The sequence below is a fragment of the Equus asinus genome, chromosome 10 (genome assembly GCF_041296235.1).
Source record: "Equus asinus isolate D_3611 breed Donkey chromosome 10, EquAss-T2T_v2, whole genome shotgun sequence".
In the NCBI taxonomy this organism is placed as follows: domain Eukaryota; kingdom Metazoa; phylum Chordata; class Mammalia; order Perissodactyla; family Equidae; genus Equus; species Equus asinus.
Window position 1 is genome coordinate 16,574,648 of NC_091799.1, and position 21,648 is coordinate 16,596,295.

General features: G+C 60.8%; 1 long non-coding RNA gene across 3 annotated transcripts in view; it reads left to right on the top strand.

The window, feature by feature from the left end:
• Positions 1-15,083: 15,083 nt before the first annotated feature.
• Positions 15,084-21,648, top strand: part of LOC106845409 (uncharacterized) — a 44,470-nt gene continuing 37,905 nt past the window's right edge. The window contains exons 1-2 of one of the 3 annotated variants that reach the window (XR_011506195.1): positions 15,084-15,973; positions 20,898-21,055. This is a non-coding gene — a long non-coding RNA (uncharacterized lncRNA). The remainder of the gene's footprint in view (positions 15,974-20,897; positions 21,056-21,648) is intronic. The other 2 variants (XR_011506194.1, XR_006533099.2) reach the window with 2 other exon arrangements.

Here is a 21,648-nt window from a genome sequence, read left to right on the forward strand (position 1 = left end):
CCGACACACACACACACACACACACACACACACACGGCAAACACGCCGCACACACAGACACCCGCAGACAGGGCCCGCGGAGATGCACACTGTGCACACCACACACACAAACACCTGCACACACGCAGACACACACACAGACACACAGACACTCACAGACAGGGCCCACGGAGATGCTCACTGTGCACACCACACACACAGACACCTGCACACACGCAGACACACACGGACACCCACAGACAGGGCCCACGGAGATGCTCACTGTGCACACCACACACACAAACACCTGCACACACGCAGACACACACGCAGACACACACGGACACCCACAGACAGGGCCCACGGAGATGCTCACTGTGCACACCACACACACAAACACCTGCACACACGCAGACACACACGGACACCCACAGACAGGGCCCACGGAGATGCTCACTGTGCACACCACACACACAAACACCTGCACACACGCAGACACACACGGACACCCACAGACAGGGCCCGCGGAGATGCTCACTGTGCACACCACACACACAAACACCTGCACACACGCAGACACACACGGACACCCACAGACAGGGCCTGCGGAGATGCACACTGTGCACACCACACACACAGACACCTGCACACACACAGACACACACACAGACACACAGACAGGGCCCACGGAGATGCACACTGTGCACACCACACACACAGACACCTGCACACACGCAGACACACAGACAGGGCCCACGGAGATGCTCACTGTGCACACCACACACACAAACACCTGCACACACGCAGACACACACGGACACCCACAGACAGGGCCCACGGAGATGCTCACTGTGCACACCACACACACAAACACCTGCACACACGCAGACACACACGGACACCCACAGACAGGGCCCACGGAGATGCTCACTGTGCACACCACACACACAGACACCTGCACACACGCAGACACACACGGACACCCACAGACAGGGCCTGCGGAGATGCTCACTGTGCACACCACACACACAAACACCTGCACACACGCAGACACACACGGACACCCACAGACAGGGCCCACGGAGATGCTCACTGTGCACACCACACACACAGACACCTGCACACACGCAGACACACACGGACACCCACAGACAGGGCCTGCGGAGATGCTCACTGTGCACACCACACACACAAACACCTGCACACACGCAGACACACACACGGACACACAGACAGGGCCCGCGGAGATGCTCACTGTGCACACCACACACACAAACACCTGCACACACGCAGACACACACGGACACACAGACAGGGCCCACGGAGATGCTCACTGTGCACACCACACACACAAACACCTGCACACACGCAGACACACACACGGACACACAGACACTCACAGACAGGGCCCACGGAGATGCTCACTGTGCACACCACACACACAAACACCTGCACACACGCAGACACACACGGACACCCACAGACAGGGCCCACGGAGATGCACACTGTGCACACCACACACACAAACACCTGCACACACGCAGACACACACACAGACACACAGACACCCACAGACAGGGCCCACGGAGATGCTCACTGTGCACACCACACACACAAACACCTGCACACACGCAGACACACACGGACACCCACAGACAGGGCCCACGGAGATGCTCACTGTGCACACCACACACACAAACACCTGCACACACGCAGACACACACACAGACACACAGACACTCACAGATGGGGTCCATGGAGATGCACAGTACACACACACACAGCAGAAGGCAGGGCCCATGGAGACACACATGGCACACAGACACCACACACAGCAAAGACACCACACGGAGACACCAGAGACACACACAGACATCAGAGAAACATGCACTACACAAGAGATGCACACTCCACAGAGACACACCCCACAAAAACATGCCCCCCAGACACCAGCCACGCATGCACACACAGACAGACGCACAAGCACGTGCCCACACCTGTGCATACGCAGAGACCCACACCACACACACCTGGAAACACCATACACTTACAGACACACACATGCCTACCCTCCCACAGTTAGCGTCTCCCAGTGACCGCAGCCCCCACATTCTGGGGTCCACCTGCTGACCCGGAGGCTGAGATGCGCCCCCCTCCCCCATGCCACCCTCCTAGCTCTGTCCACCGACAGGCCCCTCCCCCAGCACAGGTGCAGCTTGATCCTGACCCCCGGCGACCAGGAAGGCTGAGGGGGGCGGGGGATGCAGTGAGGGCTGGGCCCCCTTCCAGCTGTCCCAGGTCCTCAGTCTCACCCCCGCACCAGGGCTCCCAGTTAGGGTCCTCTTCCTGGTACATGTCCACTCAGGATGGCGGGTGGCGGTCCCTCCTGGGCTCCAGGGGGCAGTGGCTGGAAGGCCCGGAAAGTGGGGCTCCAGCTCCTGCTCCCCAAACCTCAGAGCCCCTGGACGTCTGGGAGCGGGGCAGGGGCACCCCCCCTACTGGCTTCTACAGTTCCTGTCTGTCCTTCTAACTCTGAGCAGTCCCCCCCCCCCCGCCCTGGCCAGGGGCAGCCCTGTGCCAAACCGCCCCTGTGCCAAACTGGAGTGCGGGGCAATGGGAGCTGGGTCTGGTCTGGGGGTGGCGGAGGGGGAGGAATGACTCCCAGCCCAGGGTGGAAGGAAGGGATGGGGGAGGCAGGAAACCACTGCTCCTTTCTCCTGAGCGTCCCCGCCTCACTGGGCCTCTCCACCCACTGCGAGGCCATCTCCTTAGCAGATAAGGAAACAGGCCCAGAGAAGTCAGGGAGTCAAGTCCGGGCTGTGGTGTTCTCTCATAAGCCACTGAGATGAAGAAACCAAGGCACAGAGAGGTTAAGTCACTTTCCCAGGGTCACACAGCTGAGCTCCAGATAGGATATCAGTGATGAGAGCTGGGACGGGGAAGCACAGGCAGGTGCTTGGGGAGCCCAGGGCAGCTGCCTCCTCTGAAACCGAGGTTCCAAACTCCAGATGGCAAGCTCTGTGCACACCTCGGTTCTGTTCCTTCTTCTTCATTCACTGAACACAGTTTTTTGAGCCTCCACGAGTATCCAGCTTCGTGCCGGGCCCTGTGGACACGTGTTCCCGCCTCAAGGAGCCCCCTTCTTGGTGACGGAGACGCAGGCGTATGACCCCCCCCGTCAGGTGCACAGAGCTCCTAGGTCAGAGGGGCCCCGCACTGGGTTTGATGCCCTGCTGTTGTCATCTTGAAACTCTTAATCAAATTTGACTTACTTTTATTTACTTATATTTTTGAGGCAGATTAGCCCTGAGCTAACATCTACCACCAATCCTCCTCTTTTTGCTGAGGAAGACTGGCCCTGAGCTCACATCCGTGCCCATCTTCCTCTGTTTTATATGTGGGACGCCTGCCACAGCATGGCTTGATGAGTGGTGTTTAGGTCCGTGCCGGGGATATAGAACCCCAGGCCACCGAAGCGGAACGTGTGAACTTAACCACTGCACCACCGGCCAGTCCCCAAATTTGACTAAATTTGACCCTGCGTTTCCATTTTGCCCCGGGCCTTGCAAATTGTGTAGCTGGCGGTGGACGCAGACCTTCAGCTGCGGCAGAGCTGGGCTGGGGCCTTGGGGAGGGCGGGCCCAGGGTCCAGGAGGGTTTCTCAGAGGCAGTAACGGATCGGCCCGGAAGTGGGCTTTGTCCTGACCCCAAATCCTGACCTGGGTCCCTGGATCCCTGGGGGCAGCTCCCTGGGAGCTGGGCCGGTGTCAGACAGGAGGTCAGGCCCAGCTGAGTTCCAGAAGGACGTTAGGAATCGCCCTGCCCTGTCTTCCGGAGACAAGGCCGTGGGCGCCCATGTGTGTTTCCGGTGGTGATTTCGCATCTCGCTGGCCGCACCGCTTTCCTGTGCTTGGCCTTCTCATTTCACCTCTAACTTCGAGACCACTGAAGGCTCTTTTAGGGCCTTTAATTGTGTAGATGGAGAAATTGGGACCCAGGGGGTCACACTGCCAGTGTGGGGGTTCTGGTCACCCACGGGCGGCTCCTGGCCTCGGCACAGTGCACTCTGCATCCCTTTGTGTGATTCCGCCCCAGCCCTCCCCCTCAGCCTCCCTCCTGTCCTAGTTTCAGGACTACCGTGAAAGGAGCCAGAGCTCTGTCCTGAGAGGGAGGTACTGTGACGATCCCCATTTCTCCATGAGGCTCAGAGAGGTGCACCCACCGTCCTGGGGTCACACAGCTGAACCAAGACTGGAACCTGCGAAGCTGCACTACCTGCCAGGAACAGGTTCACGTTCCCGGGGGGTACAAGACTCTTTGCCATATACTCACAGCGTCCTCGGTGCCAGATGGGGAAGCCCCGACTTCAGTGGGTGAGAATTGGGCAAAGGACCCTTCCAGCTGACAGCCAGCAGGATGAGCTGGCGGGCGTCCCAGCAAGGCCTGGGGGGCGGGGCAGGTGTGGGTACCCGGCCCCCTAGGCCCCAGCTGCACGGAGGCTCCTGGCACACCCCGGGGCGGCCCACGCCTGTCGCCAGGAAGGCTGGCATCAGCTGGTCGACCGTGCCTGGGGCTTCGAGTCAGCGTTTGGGTTCGAAGTGTTATTTTCATTGTGTTTTGTTTATTCCACGCTTGCCTTTGAAATCTGTTTTCGCACCTTCCCATCCCAGAGAAGGGAGCTGGTTTGGCTACAACATGCTGTGTTGTCTCAGCCTTAAAAATGATTCCCCTTGAGTTGGGGGCTCATCATCCCTGAGCACAGGTGGCCCCTCAGGTGCTGGTGTCTGTGGTGGGTCTGCAGGACAGGACGGCCCGACACCCTTCTGCTCCGGCCGCGCTGGGCCAGGCGACAGGCAGCCCTCAAACCCTGTGCCAAGACGGAACCTCCAGGTACCAGGGACGCCGTCAAGGCTGGCACCGGAGGGTCAACTGATGGGGGGGGGGGTCATGTGATGAAAGCTAAGGGCCTCATCTGTCCAGAAAAACGTATCTGCACACTGAGCTTTCAGCCAATTCCAGGAGCTTCTAGGACCTTCTGAGACCCATTCAGAGCCCTCCCTCCAGCTTAGAGCCGGTTCCTAAGGGAATCCCACACTCAGCCTTTTCCTAATCATAGTCGCTAAAATTGAGCACTTGCTCTGTTTCAGGGGCTGTACCGTGGGTTTCCTCAGATTAACTCATTTGCTCCTCATAATTGAGGCACAGAGAGGTTGGCTCACTTGCCCAAGGTCACACAGCTGGCAAGTGGCTAAGCCAGGATCTAAGCCCAGCCAATCTAGCCCAGTCTGTACTCTCAACCTAACATGCACACATGCGCACAGAGGCATGCACATGCACACAAGCACATGCATGGTGCCTGGCCCCTGAGTAAACCTGTGGGTTAGGCCCAGGGTGAACCCGGGGTGGAGAGCCCCAGGTAATGCGCTTGGGCTTGGGGTCTGGCCAAGCTGGGTGACAGGGTGTGGTCCTTGTGAGGATCAGATAAGACCCGCATGGAGAGTCTCGGCCCAGCGCAGGGGCTCCACTTGGGGTGGGGGGAGCTGATAGTACTGGGAGGAAGGAACAGACTGGGGGGGCAGGCCCCCCTCACAGTGACTGCCATCCACACAGACTCCTCCCTCCTCTCCTTCCTCCTGCCCTCTGATTCCCTCCTCCCTCCCTCTCTCTCCTTCTCTGCCTCCCCTTCCTGCTGGCTCCCCCTCTCCCTTCCTCCCCCCCCAACACCCTCCCAGAGAAGGATGAGCCTTGCTCGCCCCCTATAAGCAGCCGTGCTCAGCCTATGGCCTAATGGCCCAGCCCTGTCCACAGTGCACTTCTGAGAAGCCCAGACCACGTGAGGGGAGCCACTGCTTGTTCCCCATTTGCACTTGGCTGAGCCCACAAACCAGGCCAGGCCGCCCTCCCCCCCACCCCCCCCATGGAGCCTGTGCCACCCTCTCTCCTCCCCACGACAGGGCAGATGCAGCAGCTTCCACCATCCAGGCGGGGATCGCCAGCATTTGTGGAGTTAGGGCCCTAATAGTATTTTCCAACAGCTTTTGGTGGTTTAATAGAATTGTGGGTAAATCTAACTTGTAAATTTTCCTTTCTGATCTTCCTCCTTCTTTTCACAGCAGCTGAGCAGGGTTTAGAACAGGACTGGAGCGGGCTCCCTCCTCAGTCCTGCTCCCAGCCAGGGTTCTCCTGAGGTGTGAGGTCCTGGGCTGGCCCTGAGGTGGCCGCTGCAGGCTGGATCCCTGGTTGCCAGTCTTGACTCTCCACCCCCACCCCAGCACTGACCGGCCCAGGCAGGCTGCTCCTCCAAGCCCCAGGTCCTGCGGCTCTGCCTCCTCCCTGACTCCTCCCTCCATGCTCCCCCTCACTCTGCAGCAGGCTTCTCGCTTCTTTTCTACTCTCCTGAGCCAAACTCCTTCATGCCCCAGGGCCTTTGCACATGTTTCACCCTCTGCCTGAAATGCTCTTCCCACCAGCGTCACCAACTCCTACTTAACATCAGTTCTCAGTGAAGCTGAGGTCTCCTCCTCAGGGAAGCCCTCCTGGATCAGAATTGAACAATGGTAATAGGACTGGCTCACAGAGGACCCCTCTCAGCAGACCCTGAGCTCCGGGAGCACAGGGATTGAACAGGCCCCTAACACAGAACCTGCCACACAGAAGACCCTCAATAAATGCTGGGCAAGGGGGTGGGAGCCTCTCTGTGTGCTCTTCCTGCTGGGTTCTGAGCCTCAGTTTCCCTGCCTGTAAGACGAGGGGCTGGGTCCCACTCCTGCACTTCCCGTGCGTTGATTCTCCAGTGCTCCCTCTGGGTTTCTGGCGAGGATCACACTCATTTCACGGTATGTGACTTCCTTGATTATCTGATTTTCTAGGGAGGAATGTTAAATCTCTGGGTGGGGTGGCATCTGCCGGATACCCGGGCGCCCAGCCCATCCCCCAACCACATTGCACCTGACACCCTGGGGCGGCCTCCTCTTGGCGGGTGAGGCCTGGCACCAGAAACCCTTCAAGGGCTCGGCACCGTGTGCTGTTTGGCCCGTGGGGGATGGTGGGGGGGGTGGCACTGCTCTCTGTGTCCAGAGCTACTGAGCCGGGCACTAGCGCTCAGGAGCCAGACAGGCTGGCTTCAAATTCTGGCTCGGTCCCTTCCCTTCTCTGTGCCTCGGTCCCTCGGCCGCATAATGGGCAGAATATCGGCACCTCCCAGCTGGGGTTCTCAGGCTGACTGAGATGGGTCCCTGCCTGGGTTCTGGGGGTCAGGGGCCCTGCAAGGCAGTGGCTAAGCCTCAAGTCTCTGGAGACAAAAAACCCAGGTCAATACCCAGCTCTGCCGCTTAGCTGGCTGTGTGACCGTCTAGTGCCTCAATTTTCCCACCTGTAAAATGGGGGTGAGAGGGACACCTACCTGCACTCAGTGCCACATCAGTGTCTGCTGCCGTTATTCCCAGCCCGGCCTCACCCCACCACAACGGTGATCAGCAAGGGGGCAGCAGGCATGCGCAGTGAGGAGAGAATCCAGGGAACCAATGCGTCCTCTCCTGGGCTCGTGTCTGGTCCCACTTTCCAGGCTGTGCGACCTGGGGCGAGTCCCCTCTCTGAGCCTCAGGGTGTTCACCCGAGAAAGGCTGTCTTTAATGGACCACATAGGGCAGTGTGATGCTCATGTGGGACCGGGTGTGGCTGGTTATAGGAAGACGCCATTGTTATTATTACTGTTGTTGTTACATCAAAAAGAAGGGCCATTTCCCTGAACCCCTAGTTCACTGATGGGGAAACCGGCCTCAAGAAGGGATGGTTCGGTCTCATCAGTGAGCAAGGATGTTCAGTGTCTACCCCATCAAGCTTCTAGGAAGCTGAGCCCAGAGCGGGGACGGTGGGTCACATAGAATCCCTGAGACACACCGCAGTCTCGGAGAGGACCCTCCTCTTGGATGGGGTCGGGGGAGGGGGACTAAGGAGCAGGCACCCCGAGGTGAGCCCTGGCTTCCTGCTGGATCTCAGCCACCGGACACCAGGGCATCTTCACAAATGCTCCTCCCCAAGAAGGTCCCTCCTTCCCCAGAAGGAACCCCCCCCAGAGGGAACACCCCCTCCCGGAGAACGAACCCCTCCCCAAGAACGACCCCCCTCTCAGCGAAAAGGACCCCCGCCCCGGGACGGACCCCCTCCGCCCCGAGAGGGATCACCCTCCCCAAGAAGGAAAGCCCCCCCCCGCCCCGAAAGGGAATCCCCCCTCCCGGAGAACGAACCCTTCCTCGAGAACGACACCCCTCTCCCCGAGAAGGACCCCCCTCCACGAGAAGGACTCCCCCCCTGAGAAGGCCCCCCCGAGACGGCCCCCCTCCCCCTCATGAGGCCCCCCTCCCCGAGAAGGACCCCCCTCCACGAAAAGGAAAGCCCCTCGCCCCGAAAGGGAATCCCCCCTCCCGGAGAACGAACGCCTCCCCGAGAACGACCCCCCCCGAAAATGACCCCCGCCCCGAAAAGGACCCGCCCTCCCCAAGAAGGGTCCCCCTCCCCGTGAAGGCCCCCCCCTCCCCGAGAAGGCTTCCTGGGCAGGGAGGAGGGCAGCGAGGCACAGAGAAGGGCCGGCCCGGCCTGAGGTCGCGCAGCCCGGCCAGGTCCCCAGCGGCGCCGCCTGGTGGCCCCGCAGCCCCTGCCCCGCGGCCGCCGGGCCTGCAGGGACGCGCCCAGCGGGGACGCGGGGCCTCCCGGGGGTCTGCGCCGCCGAGCCGGGATGAAAGGGGAGTCCGCCGAAAGCTGCCTCCCGGCCGGCTCGCCCGCCCTTCCGCAGCCGGCTCAGGCCCCGGCGGCGGGCTTTGATGTCGCCGAGCGGCCCCATGCCGCCGGCTCGGGAGCCTCCGGGAGGCCGACTTGAAAGGGCAGCCGCGGGCCGCCCAGCCTTCCCCGGACCCGCCCTGGAGGGGAGGAGGGAGGAGGCGGGAGAGGGGGCGCCGAGGCCCCGAGAGCCCCCAACAAGGGGCGACGCGGGGGTTGTCCTCGGCATTCAAGGCCCTGCCTCCGCCACCCGTTGCCACGCTCCCACTCGCCCCTGGGCCACACAGAATAACCGTGGTTCCCGGGTACTGCCCCATCTCGGGCCCTAGCACACGCTGTTCCTCCTGCCTGGAACGCCTTTCCCATCTTTTCCTGCCGGCCTCAGGGTCAGCTCCTCGGCTGGGGCTTCCTCTCTTCTGGTGCCCTTCCTGGAAACCCCGCTGCGGCGGCGACCCCCATGGCAGCACAGACTAGTGATTTCCCCACCCAGGGTCCTGGCTGTGAGCTCCAGGAGGGCGTCCTTCCATCCCCAGCCCGGCCAGCGCGGTGGGTGCCCGGGAACCAGGGAGAAGGAGGCCTTCTGATAATAATGTCTTAGGGCCGTCAGTCTGAGGGGGCTCCCCCCACCCCCCCCCGGAGAGAATCCTGGAGTACATCACAGGTTCCTGGGGCGCCCTGTCCTCGGATTACAAAGCTGGGTGGCCCTTGTCCCCGCCTCCCGCCCGGGCTTGCCCTCCCTGTGAGCGCCCCCCTGCTGCTGCCTCAGCCCTGGGCTCAGGCCCGGACAGCCCCGGCCTCCTGCTGCCCTGCCCATGGTCCCAGGATGCTCTGCGGCTGCCTCCCCGAGCCCCCCCCTGATTTCCCGGGCCTCTCCCAGCACCCAAGAGGCAGGCTGCGGACGGAGTTTTAGTTCCGAGTTGCAGATGGGGACCCCGAGGTCCACAGAGGGGTCCAGGTCCCAGAGCTGGAGGGACAGAGCTGGTGGTGATTGGCCTCAGGAAAGAGAGGACCCCCCCCCCCCCCCGCGGCCTCCATTCAACCGGGGCCTCCTGGGAGAGCGGGAGGGCCCAGGCACCGTGCTTGGGGGGGCTTCCAGATAGCAAACATGAGAGCAAACAGGCTGCGTGCCTCCAGGGAGGTTCCAGGGCTTCATCTCAGGAGCTGATGCTCACTGGGCGCCACATAACTGGCTGTCAGGCACACAGATCCCAGGCCCCCCCACCCCCAGACGGGCCCTCCGCTGCCTCTCCAGGAGGGAAGAGCGTGGGGTTAGGGGGGTGTTGGGGTGGTAGAGATGCAGGGATGGTCTGGGTGGGTGAAACCAGGTGTGAGCATCAGCCTCCCTCCCTCCCCCGGGTGCTGGGGCTTCTGTGTGCAGCTCCCTGCCACCACCGCCTGCACCCCCCACCCCCAGCCCACTCTCTGCTCTCTCTGGGGTTCAGCAGACAGAGGGGGGAGGGGAGAGGGAATGGAGGGCTGGCCCTGGGGGTGGGGGGAGCAGGCAGGAGCCCAGCTGGCCCCTGGGCCAAGCTTCTCAGCCTCTTTTCTCATCTTTCCTGGAGCGCGCTAGAGTAATTCTCCTTCTTTCCTTTAACAAATGCTCACTGAGCACCAGTTACGTGGCAACCCTGTGCTAAGTGTGCAGATTCTCTGTGGATGGGATAGAGCACAGAGTTGAGCCAAATAGACCCATAAATAAGGGCTAACTGTGGGACTCCAGGCAGCTCTGAGAAAAGGCTGTAATCCAGACACAGACATCAGGGAAGGCTTCCTGGAGGAAGTGGCACAGATGACTTGAAAACAAAGGCCAGGGGGAGGAGAGTGAGGGGTGGGAGGGGAAGAGTGTGGAGGCCGAGGAGTGAGTGGGCTGGATTGTCCGAGTGGGAAAGCAAGGAACGACTTGCTGGAGGATGGACAACAGAGGCCTGGGGGCAGCAGGAGTCTGGGCAGGGCCCTGGCTGAGCAGGGAACCCACAGACTCTGGCCCAGGGTGTGCCCACTCCCCAGCTGGGGGAACTCGGTGACTGGGACCCAGAGAAGCAGGAGAGGTTCCGCTGGGGTTAGAAGAGACTCCCAGCCTGGACTTCAGACCCCGCCTGGAAGGGACTGGCCAGAGGCTGAAGCGGAGACACCCAAGCCAGGCTCTGAGGAGGGGCGATGGGTGGGGCTGGCCCCCACTGGAGGGCAAGTGGAAAGAGCCTGTGGCCCGCTCTCCTAGACTACCCTGCCTTCCCGCCACCTTGGTCAAGCTCCTCCCTCCCCCAGGACCCGATCTAAATGGCCCCTCTCCTGGGAAGCCTCCCCAGACCCCCAGGCTCTTCCCCTCTGTGGTCGCAAGATCCTTAGAAAGATCTAAAAGCAGCCATCTGCCACTGAACACCTCCTCTGTGTCAGGGACTTGCTGAGCGCTTTGCCTCAGAGAGAACCCGCTGGCCCAGGTCCCACCGCTGGGAAGGGGTGCGGCCAGGCTGGGGGCCCGGGACCACCCGACGCCACCCTGGCCCTGAATGCCGAGCTGGGTCCCCTCCCTCTGTGCTCCGGGCAGGGTGGGGTCGCTTGCAGACCTACTCTTCCCTGCTGCTCCCAACTGCTAGCTCTCAGCCCAGGGGTCCCCTCCTCCAGGAGGCCCTCCCAGAGTGGCTCTGCGCCTCCACCACTCCCCAGCATGTTCTCCCTCCTCCCTTCATCTCCTTCATAGCTCTTTTCACAACTGCAGTTTTTTCCCTGTTTATTTATGTGGTTATCAACTCTCCCCAAGCACACGGAGGTTTCTGGAAGGCAGGGGCGGTGCATCCTGCTCACAGCTGTGTCCTTGTGTTAAAAAGGATTTGGTTGTGCTTCAGATCATGGTGATTTAAACAAGAAAAGGGTTTGTTTCTCGTTGGAGGAAGTAGAGGCAGTCAGGGCTGGTATGGGGCCTGGTGGCCCTCAGGGACCGGGGCTCCTAGTGTCTCGGTGCTCTGCCATCTTCAACGCGTGGTGGCACCCTCATGGTGCTCCATGGCTGCTCCAGCTCCCGTCTCAGTGCTCGCATTCCGGTCAGCAGAAGGGACAAAAAGGGAGGAGGTGTCCCCCTGTCCTTTAAGGAAACTCCCAGGAAGTGATCCAGACCACTTCTGCCCACATCCGTTGGCCAGGACCTGGTCACGTGGCCACATCTAGCTGCAGGGGAAGCTGGGCCTGCAGGCCAGGCGGCCAGGTGCCCAGCTAAGGACTGGGGGTGCTGTTCTCCTGGGAGAGGGGAGAAGTGACCCACAACCTGTGCCACAGCCTCCACCTCCTGGCTCATAATGATAATGAAAATAACAGCTGACGTGTGTTTAGGACTTTATTTAGGGTCATTCATTTAATCCTCACGATAACCCTCAAGGTGGGGACCCGGGGGGCAGTATTGGTGCAGTTGCCCACCTCCCCCCCCAGGGCCACCTGGCTAGTGAGGAGCGGGGCCAGGATCTGCACCTCGGCCGACCGGCTCCAGAGCTCACATGTCTGCTTCTCTGCAGTGCCCGCTACGTCGCCGTAGAGTGAACCACTGACTGCACTGAATTTCCTCTTGTCCCACGTGCCCCATAAGTGGACTGGGCATCCCTCCGTGTGGGTTCCTCTCTCTGTCCCTCGGGCTGGCTCAGCGCCTGGGCTGTGGCCCCCAGGACCGAGCCTGGCCTGACGGAGGAGACTAGGAGAGGCCAGCTCCCGGTTGGGGTGGGGGCTTTGCCATTGGGATGGAAGGGACAGCTGTGACGGAGAGTTCCAGAGAACCAGGGGGAGGGGGGCATGGAGGCAGCCTCTGGGACTGAGCCAGCGTGGACAGAAGACCTTCCCAGGGCAGGGCGGAGTCTGGGGTGGCACTACCCCAGCTTCTGGCCGCTGGGGTGTCCCGATCCTGGGGGGACAGGTCGGAGATGCAGGTGGCATGGGGGCTCTTGCCTTGCCCTGCAGGAGCCTGCCCAGCGGTCCCCCAGCGCTCTCTCTGGGCTGGGGCCGTGGCTGCCTCCCCCACAGGGTCTCTGCCACGGAGCGCCTCCCCTGGACGTTTTCCTGCTCAATCCCCCCAGCCCCTCGTCTCTCCCCCCACCCCGGCTTCTGCCCCCCAGCCCCACTTGGACACCGATCGCCCGGCTGCCAGGCCCCTGCCAGATTCCCCCAGGCCTCCCGCCTGCGCTCCGGGCCCGGAGGTCCCCATCCCTGTCCCTGCACTGGGGGGTCGTGACTTTTTCTGTGCCACGGACCACCCACCGTGGCATTTGGGGAGACCTTCGTACCCCGTATTGTTTGTAAACACATAACGAATACGTAGGATTACACCGGAAGCCCATTGATTTGAAATACAGCTATCAAGATCTTTCTTAAAACCGCATTTGTGATGAAATAGTGAATACGCTTCTTCCTTAAGCATTAACAAGATCCAGCAGCGGGTCTAAAACGAAGGAGCGATGGGCCAGACTTTGAGAAATCCGCATCGACTTTGATGTGGTCTGAGGATACCAGTGATTTCGACCGGGTTCAGAGCCGCGGGTGGCGCTGAGGTCAGGGCGCGCCCGGCACGTTGTCACTGAAGGAGATGCTGAGCTGTAGTGAGAAGGCAGTGAACGCGAAGATGTCAGTCTCTCCCAAGGCCGTGAATGCCCTGGGTTCTCTCCATGCCACGCCCCAGGCTAAGGACCTCTCCCCTGCTCCGATAAGTGGGGTACAGACGTTCCCCCCGCAAGTGTGGAATTCTGGGAGGGCAGGAAAGGGAGGTTGGGGGCGGGGCCAGTAGCTAAGGGGGAGGAGTCCTGGACTGCGCGGAAATGGAGGGAGAGGGCGGAGCCAGCTTGCTGACTGGCTTCCAGCCTGGGGTCCCTGATGGAAGAGGAAGGTCAGAAAGAGGGCAGGCAGGAGTGCACCAGCCCGAGCTGGACCCAGCTGGGAGACGGAGAGCGTCAGCCCCTACCTGGTTCTGCTGTGCTACCCACCAAGCTGCAGGTGCAGCTGCCCCTAACCACCAAGGCCTGCGTCTTGCTCGAGTCAGGCGTCGGCTGAGGTGCAGGTCGGCAGCAGAACCTTTGTACCACCTCCTGTCCGGGATCCAGGCAGAGACATTGCTGCTTTCACGGTAGAGGGCAGGCCCCACGAAGGCCTCTGTCCAGCTATTTGTCTCCAGCATCCTGAACCATTCCTGATACGCAGTATGTGCTCAGCCACCTGCACTGAATCCCCCTGAGACCCGGGAGGAGGGCTCCATGCTTATATCCATTTTCCAAATGGGTCCCTGGGGCTCAGAGAGGGAGCAAGACCCCCCCAGGGGTGGCCCAGCAGGTACATGGCAGAGCGGGGATTCCCTGCTCCAAGTTCCCTGGAAGTGTCCTTGGTCCCAAGTCCTGGAGTACTGTCCCCTTCACCCCTTGGGGGAGAGGTCCAGAGCCTGGTGGGGCCCAGCTAATTGGCTCCCGGCACCATTTCCCCAAAGCAGGAGGTACCAGTTAGGCCTCAGGGACTCCATACAGGAGTTAGGAGTCCCCGCCAGCTCAAGCTTCAACTGCTCCTGAAGCGGCTCTTCCTTCTGCAAGGGAGTGGGGAGGTGGTCCTCCGGTCTGGGCCCAGAGAGCCCGAGACCTCGAGACCTCGGAGCATCCTGACGCCTTCCCAGAGGGCGCGGACAGGGTCTGCCTGACTTCTAGGCAGCAGGGCTGGGCCGTCCCTGTCCCGGGCATGAGTGGTGGGTGGGGAGGGGGATGCAGGAGAGGCGCTGTTCAATCCCCCGGGGGTTTACAGGCAGCCTGGGGGGCGGGCGCATGGTAATCACAGAGAGAGCAGGAAGGTCAGAGCCAGAGAGAGCGATGGAAGGTGCTGTGCTGCTGTTTCTGAAGGAGGATGGGGCCACAAGCCAAGGAATGTGGGCAGCCTCCAGAAGCCAGAAGAAGCTAGGAAACGGATTCTCCCTAGACACACAGAAGGAACACAGCCCGGCCAACGCCTTGACTGTGGGACTTCTGGCCTCTAAACCATAAGAGGATACATTGGTGTTGTTGAAGCCACTAAATTTGCGAGTGTTGTTTCCGCAGCGACAGGAAACTGACACGGAGCATTGCAGCAGCTCTTCTGGCAGGCCTTAGCCAGCTCCGATGTTCCCAAAAGAAAAGAAATAATGTGCTGTTCCCTCTGTTTGGGACACTTGTCCCTTTTCCTCCTCACCGACTGGCTCCTCAGTCTTTGGATCTTGGAAAGCTGCGGCCTCCTCCAGGGAGCCTTCCCTGACTGCCACCCCCACTGGAGCGACTGCCCCTCCCCTTTGACCCTGTGGGACCTCCCTCCCGTGTGCTCCCCTGGTCTCAGCACTAACCACATTGTACAACGATCACTCCTCAGGTTCCTTCTTCCCTCCAAGGCCCTGTGCCCCCTGAGGGCAGGAAGCCAGGATGCCTCTGTCTCCCCTGTCACCCAGTGCCCAGCACAGGGTCCAGCCCAGAGCAGATGCTCAGAACACTGTTGAATGACGAACAAACAAATGAATGAATGAATGCTGTCTGGCTGCATGAGCAAGGAGGCCGCATTACAGACATGTGCACGTGCGTGCTTGCTCACCGCAGGACAGTGTACAGACGTGGGCTCCTGCAGTGAGAGCTGGGCGACAGCAGTTTGGCCAAGGAGGGGGCTGGAGCAGGGGGAGGCCAGAGCACCGGCCCCCGTCCTGGTCGCCTCTGCCTGCGCAGACAGTGGACTCATTGCGGTTGCTGCCTCGTTGGAGGGGGAGGGTAGTGTGGAGAGAGAGGGCAGCGGATGCCGGCAGCCTTCAGTGCTGACACGGTCTGCTCCTTCCTTCCTCTGTGACCTCCCTGTGACCTCCATCGCCCAGCCCGGGCCCCTCCACTGAGTTGGAGAAGAGGCAGGGACGTCCCGGTGGCCCCAGGGGATGCCCAGCCCAGCTGTGCTCCGGCCCCGCCCCCTGCATCATCCCCCCAGCTCCGCCTGGGCCCTGGGGAGGACCTGGTCAGGCCCGAGGCGGGCAAGCCGGGGCCCTAACTCCGGGGAAGGTGGGGCGAGGGCTCAGCCAGCCTGTAGTCCGGACAGCCTGCCCTGTCCCTCACTCGTGCCTGGGCGAGGCGGGTCACTCCCCCTCTCTGACCCTTAATCCCGTCGTCTGTAAAATGGCACAACAGCACTTCCTTGCCGCGAGGAGCGATCAATGAGATAATGTTTACAGAAGGCTTGATGCCGTGGCTGCCGTGGAAAATGCTCAGTAAGTACAATTTTGTCATCATCACGATTGTTTCCCCTCTCTCTCCCTCCCCCCCTTCCTCCCTCCCTCCCTGTCGCCTTCCTGCATTCAGGACACGCAGGTTTGGCCCCAGTGCACCCCTGGCAGAGGGACAGATTTGTCTTCTCTCTATCCCCAGCCCCCGGCACAGAGTCTGGCACCTAGCAGCTGCTCAAATAATGTTTGTCGAATGAATGAACCAGCAGAGCCATTGCGGGGTAAAGCGCTTCCCCTCTCTGGGCCTCAGTTTGCCGATGTGTAAAACTGTCCACAGGAGCCAGCCTGGTGGCCCAGCGGTTAAGTGTGCACATTCCGCTTTGGCGGCCCGGGGTTTGCCGGTTCGGATCCCGGGTGTGGACATGGCAGTGCTTGTCAAGCCATGCTGTGGTAGACGTCCCACATATAAAGTGCAGGAAGATGGGCACAGATGTTAGCTCAGGGCCAGTCTTCCTCAGCAAAAAGAGGAGGATTGGCAGCAGTTAGCTCAGGGCTGATCTTCCTCAAAAAAAAAAAAAAAAAATTGAAAACTGTCCACAAACCAGGAATCCCCAGTCCTTCTGCTTTGAAATCAGGACTGGATGTCATGGTCGCTGCCATGCCGAGTCTTGGGTCCTATTTTTTTGAACATTCATGCCAGCTGATGCGTCCCCAAGTCTCTCACCTGGACCACGAGCCAGCCTCTCACTTGGCTGCCTGCTTTGCACTTTGACCTGAGTCTCTGTCACACCGGGCCGGCACACGGGTCTTCAAAACAGAAATCTCTGCCCGATAAAGACAAGCGTCTTTAACGTCGTGGCTCGCAGGGCCCTTGGGAGCCTTTCCAGCCTTGTGTCGAAGCCCCCAGCAGCTCTACTGCCTAGGATCCCTCTCTGCTCCTGCTCCTCCCCGTGGCCCTCCCTGTCCATGCCCTTGGCACATGCTGTTCCCTCAAGCTGTAATGCTGTTCCCTCCCTCTTCAGCTGGGTAACTCTTGCTCATTCTCCAGATCTCGGCTCTAGGCCACTCCCTCTGGGAAGCCTTCCCCTACCTCTCCTTAGACTGGGTTGAATCCCCCCATTATCGACTGCCTCAGCCCGCCCCCTCTCCCTCCCAGCGTTGGTCCAGGTCAGAGAGTCACAGCTGCCTATGGGATAATGGGTGTGTTTCCGCCCGAGGCCGTGTGCTCTGTAGGGCAGCCCGGCTCGGCTCCCCCTGCAGTCGCTAAGCAGCAAGGAGCCTGGCATGTGGGAGGTACTCCATAGAGACTGGCCATTGCCAGCATCCTCCCCCTGGAGAGGCGTCTCTGAGGCTGTCTGCAGAGCACCCCGGTGCCAGGGGCCAGGCGGCCACACAGGAGGCAGCGTGGACTGGGTGGAGGTTCACACTTGTCCTTCTGGGAACGGAGCACCCATGGGGAGAGGATCAGGGCAGTGGCAGGAGCAGGGTGACCTCTGGGTCTGTGTGCCCCATCCCTGCCCTCTGCCCCATGTCACAGCCTGCCCTCAGGAAGGGCCTGCATTAGCCAGGACATATGGAAATTAATCCACTTCTCTGAGTTTGGCCCCTGCTGGAGAGAGACAGGTCTTGAGACCTGGGATGAATCCCAGCTCCACCACTCGTTGCTGTGCATCCTTAGGCAGAGCCCTACCCCTCTCTGGGCCTTGGTTCCTCATGTAGAAAATGGAGACAATACTAGTCCCCACTGCGAGGGGTGGGAGTCAGCAAGACCATCTGTGCTCAGCTCCTGGCATGGGGCTCACACAGCACCCTGCTTGGGCAGGAGGGCACTCACCTGGGCAACAGGTGCCCACGGGGCGATGGGGGGTGAAGTCTTCAGGGGACGCCCCAAAGCCACGCTGCAGCTGGTCTGCAGGAGGCGTTAGGGAAGGCAGTAAAGAGCACCCAGACAGGCTGCCACAAGGGGTTGAGGCTGAGTGTGTGAGTATGTGTGTGAGTGTGTAAAGCTGGCAGGGAGGGAGGGAAGGAGCTGGAAAAGCTCGGCACTGCAGCAACAGGGAAGCCGGAGGCCCAGGGGCGGGAGGGGGCCTCACAAGGCCCCCCACAATCAAGCAGGAGAAGGAGGGTGGGCCTGGATGGACCGGGCTTCCCAGACCTGGGGGACGAACCGAGGGATCCAGATCTGAAGACCCGCTTGGTTCCGGGCATTCCTAACGCTGAGCGCCTGCGCTCCGCACCCCCCCCCCCCCCCAGAGACCCTTGCTTGAACCTGGGCTCTGCCACTTACTGCCTCTGTGACCCTGGGTCCTTTGCCGCTCGAAGCCTCAGTTTCTTTGGTTGTAAGATAGAGATGACTGTAGAAAATGCCTGTGTCTTCGCTTCCCAGGGCCCCCACACCAAAGGACCCCAGACCGGGGGGCTTAACTACAGAAATTTACTTCCTCCCGTTCTGGAGGCTGGAAGTCCAAGACCAAGGTGTGGGCAGGGCTGGTTTCTTCTGAGCCTCTCCCCTTGGCTTGTAGGCGGCCGTCTTCTCGCTGCATCTGCACGGGGTCCTTCCTCCGTACGTGGCTGTGTCCTAATTTCCTCTTCTTATAAGGACACCAGTCATACTGGACTAGGGCCTGCCCATATGACCTCGTTTTAACTTCATCACCTCTTTAAAGACCCGCTCTCCAAACACAGTCACATTCTGAGGTCAACCTACAAATTGGGGATGCAATTCACCCCACAACACCGGTTTTGGTCTGGGCTCCCTGAAAGTAGGCTAAAATAAAGGCTGATGTACATGCCGTTTGTTTGGAAGAGCATTCCCAGGGGCAGGAGTGAGGGATGAGCGAGTGGGGAGAGCAAAACATGAGAGGAAAGAGAACTAATACCCACATGAGTGGAGGTCTGGGCGCCTAGTCCCCGGAGCATTGGCGACTCCTTGTGAAATGTGTCTCAGGACCTCTGCCCAGGGGTGGGGGAAGGGGGAGGCGTTTATCCCCTGCCTCCGTCTCCCATGGATCGAGGGTTGGCCTGTAGGGTGTTCGAGTTGAGCACACTGCCTGCTGAGCAGGGGCCTGGGGCAGGTGGGTATCCCATACTGGGGCCTCAGGGAAGTCCCAGGGCAGGAAGCGAGATGCAAGTCGTGGGCCTCGGGAGTGGGCCACGGGAGAGGCATCACTGGGGACAGCCGCCTGGAGCCAGCCAGAGCCTTCGGAGCTGTTCACCTGGATTAGGAGGCAAAGCAAGAGGATTGAAACAGTGCATGAGAAGGGTCCAACGCAGTCCACCCTTTGCCCCACTCAGCTCCACCCTGCCCTCCACTGGGTCCAGTCCACTGCAGTCCCCTGCAAGGAGCCAGCTACCTGCGGTTCCTGCAAAGACTACACAAGACGCTAAACAGGCAGCAGCCTCCGGGGCTATCTACCCACCCCTGAACGGTGACTCCTTTCTCTGCCTGCTGGTCCCCAGCACAAGGACCCCAAATGGTCAGATGGCAGTCGAAGCTTTTTAGTTCAGTGGGACCCAGACTGTGCCCCCTGAGCCCTCCACCTCTCTTCCCTGCTCCCTTCCCCCCTCTCCTGTCTCAGGTGACCAGGACCTCTTATCTGACAAAAGCCAGGGTTGCAGGGACGAGAAGTACAAATCCCCAAGCGAAGCCCTGGACGTGATGGAGAGGGGGCAATCCTATTTCCACAGCTTGTTCCCGGACTGTACATCCTAGCTCCTGGGGACAGCACCACTGACTGGCTGTGGGCTCCATGTGCAGGGTGTCACATGGGCTAGCCGCCCCAGCATTCCCTCAGGCCCATGGCTGCAGGTGAGACCAGTGGATACCTTGCCCGTGAACCCACTGGGCTCCCCCTTTGCCATAAAGTGTGTCCCTTGATCCGAGGCACAGGTGGACGGGATCCCACATCTCCAGATTCTGTAAGGCCGTGGATGTGGCAGTGCCATGGCATTCTGTGGGTGGTCCAGAGCCGTCGCTGCGGCTGGCATACGTGCAGGGTCTGGAGTTCTGAGGGGTGCAACAGTGGGTGGGTGCAGCACAGTGTCTGGCTCGGTGGGCCCCTACTGAGCTACGACATGCCCATCTTCCAGACAGGGACCCTGAGGCTCAGGGAAGAGAGGCAGTTTGCACAAGAGCACAGTGCTAGTGGACATCAGCCGCGTGGGGACCCAAGCCTTATACATCCTGTGCCCTTAACCGAGAGGAAGGCTGTCCCGCCTGCCTCTCACAGCTGACTGAGCACCCGTCTCCTTAGAAAGGGAGAGTGGGTCTCTGCCTGGTCAGGCTCAGCGAACAGTGTGGGGGCTGAAGTTGCCCTCCATGGCCCCTGGGGCCATCAGCCACGCTTGGGGTGGGTGAAGGGGCAGCTGCGAGGCTGACCCACAGAGGCCTTCCTGAGATGAGTGGCAGCCAAAGCCACTGACGGAGCGGCGGGACACGGGGACTCTGAGATCCCTTGGTCCCCACCCCATGGCCTGGCTTCTGCCCAGGCTCCTAGGGTCCTTCCTGACAGGATAACCTTCCCCTCGGGCCCAGACAGCAGGCAGGGCTCTGGTCAGACAGCCTCCAGGCCGTGGGACCCTGGATGAGTCCTGGTCTCTGTTCCTTCGTCTTGCCCCATGGGGGACTGAGGGACCGATGAGCTCCCAGGAGCCAGGCCCTCAACTCGGTTGTTGTTAGTCCAGCCAAGGCACAGAGAGGCCACCCAGGGGTCCTGTGTCCTATCTAGACTCCCAATGCTGAGAAAATGTGGGGGTCGTGGGGAGAGGGAGAGGGTAGCAGAGGTGGGGACCTTACACCCGCTCCCCTCCATGTGCCTCATACATCATAGGTGCTTGCTAAGTATTTGCTGATTGACTGAATGAATGTCTGGGTGGGTGGATGGATGGACAAACGGACAAACAGGTAGGGGAGACCCAGCTCGGTGCCGGCTGGTCCCTCCCTCCTCTGCTAACCTCATTTGGTTGCTAGGCGGCTCGCTCTCATTTCTGCCAAGTCACTGCTCTCAACCCCGTGATGGGGCCGGTGTGCCAGGAATTTGGAGGGAAGAAAGAGTGACAGAACCTGGGAACCTCACCATCAGCTCTGCTTTCAAGATGAGGAAACTGAGGCAGGGCAAGAGTCCTGAGGTTTGCTCAGCCCTGGAACGCCCCACCTCCCCAGCAGCCTCGGGCCATTCCCTGCCTGGCTCGCCCACCACCACGGGCAGCCAAGGACTCCTCCCAGGAGTTGGGAACTGGGGGGGACGGGTGGGGGAGTCCGGTCAGCAGATTGGGTCCCCTGAGTCATTCAGAGCCCTTCCCAAGATGTCCTGGCACAACCCAGGTAGCTCCAAGGTCACTCTGGCTGGCCTGTGAGAGGCACAGCAGGGCTCCCAGCCCCCCACCCAGCCTGTAGGCTGCCCCCCACCCCACCCACTCCCCTCCATGAGTCTCTCTTCTCTTCTCTCTGGCCCTCTCACCATTCTCCAGGGTCTGGAGGCAGGACACAGGAGCCCACCTCTGTCCCCCACTTGTGCTGTGGCCTTGGGCACACCCCTTGCCCCTCTCTGAGCCTCCGTGGACCAGCTGAGGCAGGCCAGCTACCTGAGTCCCTCCTGACCTTGACCCTCCCTCCAGGACTCTCCCGTCAGCTGTCGGAGCTGTGTCCTCCCTTCTCCCTCCGTCTGGACCACCTCTCTTTCTCTCTGGATCCCCTGCGGTCCCCACCACACCTCTCTCTC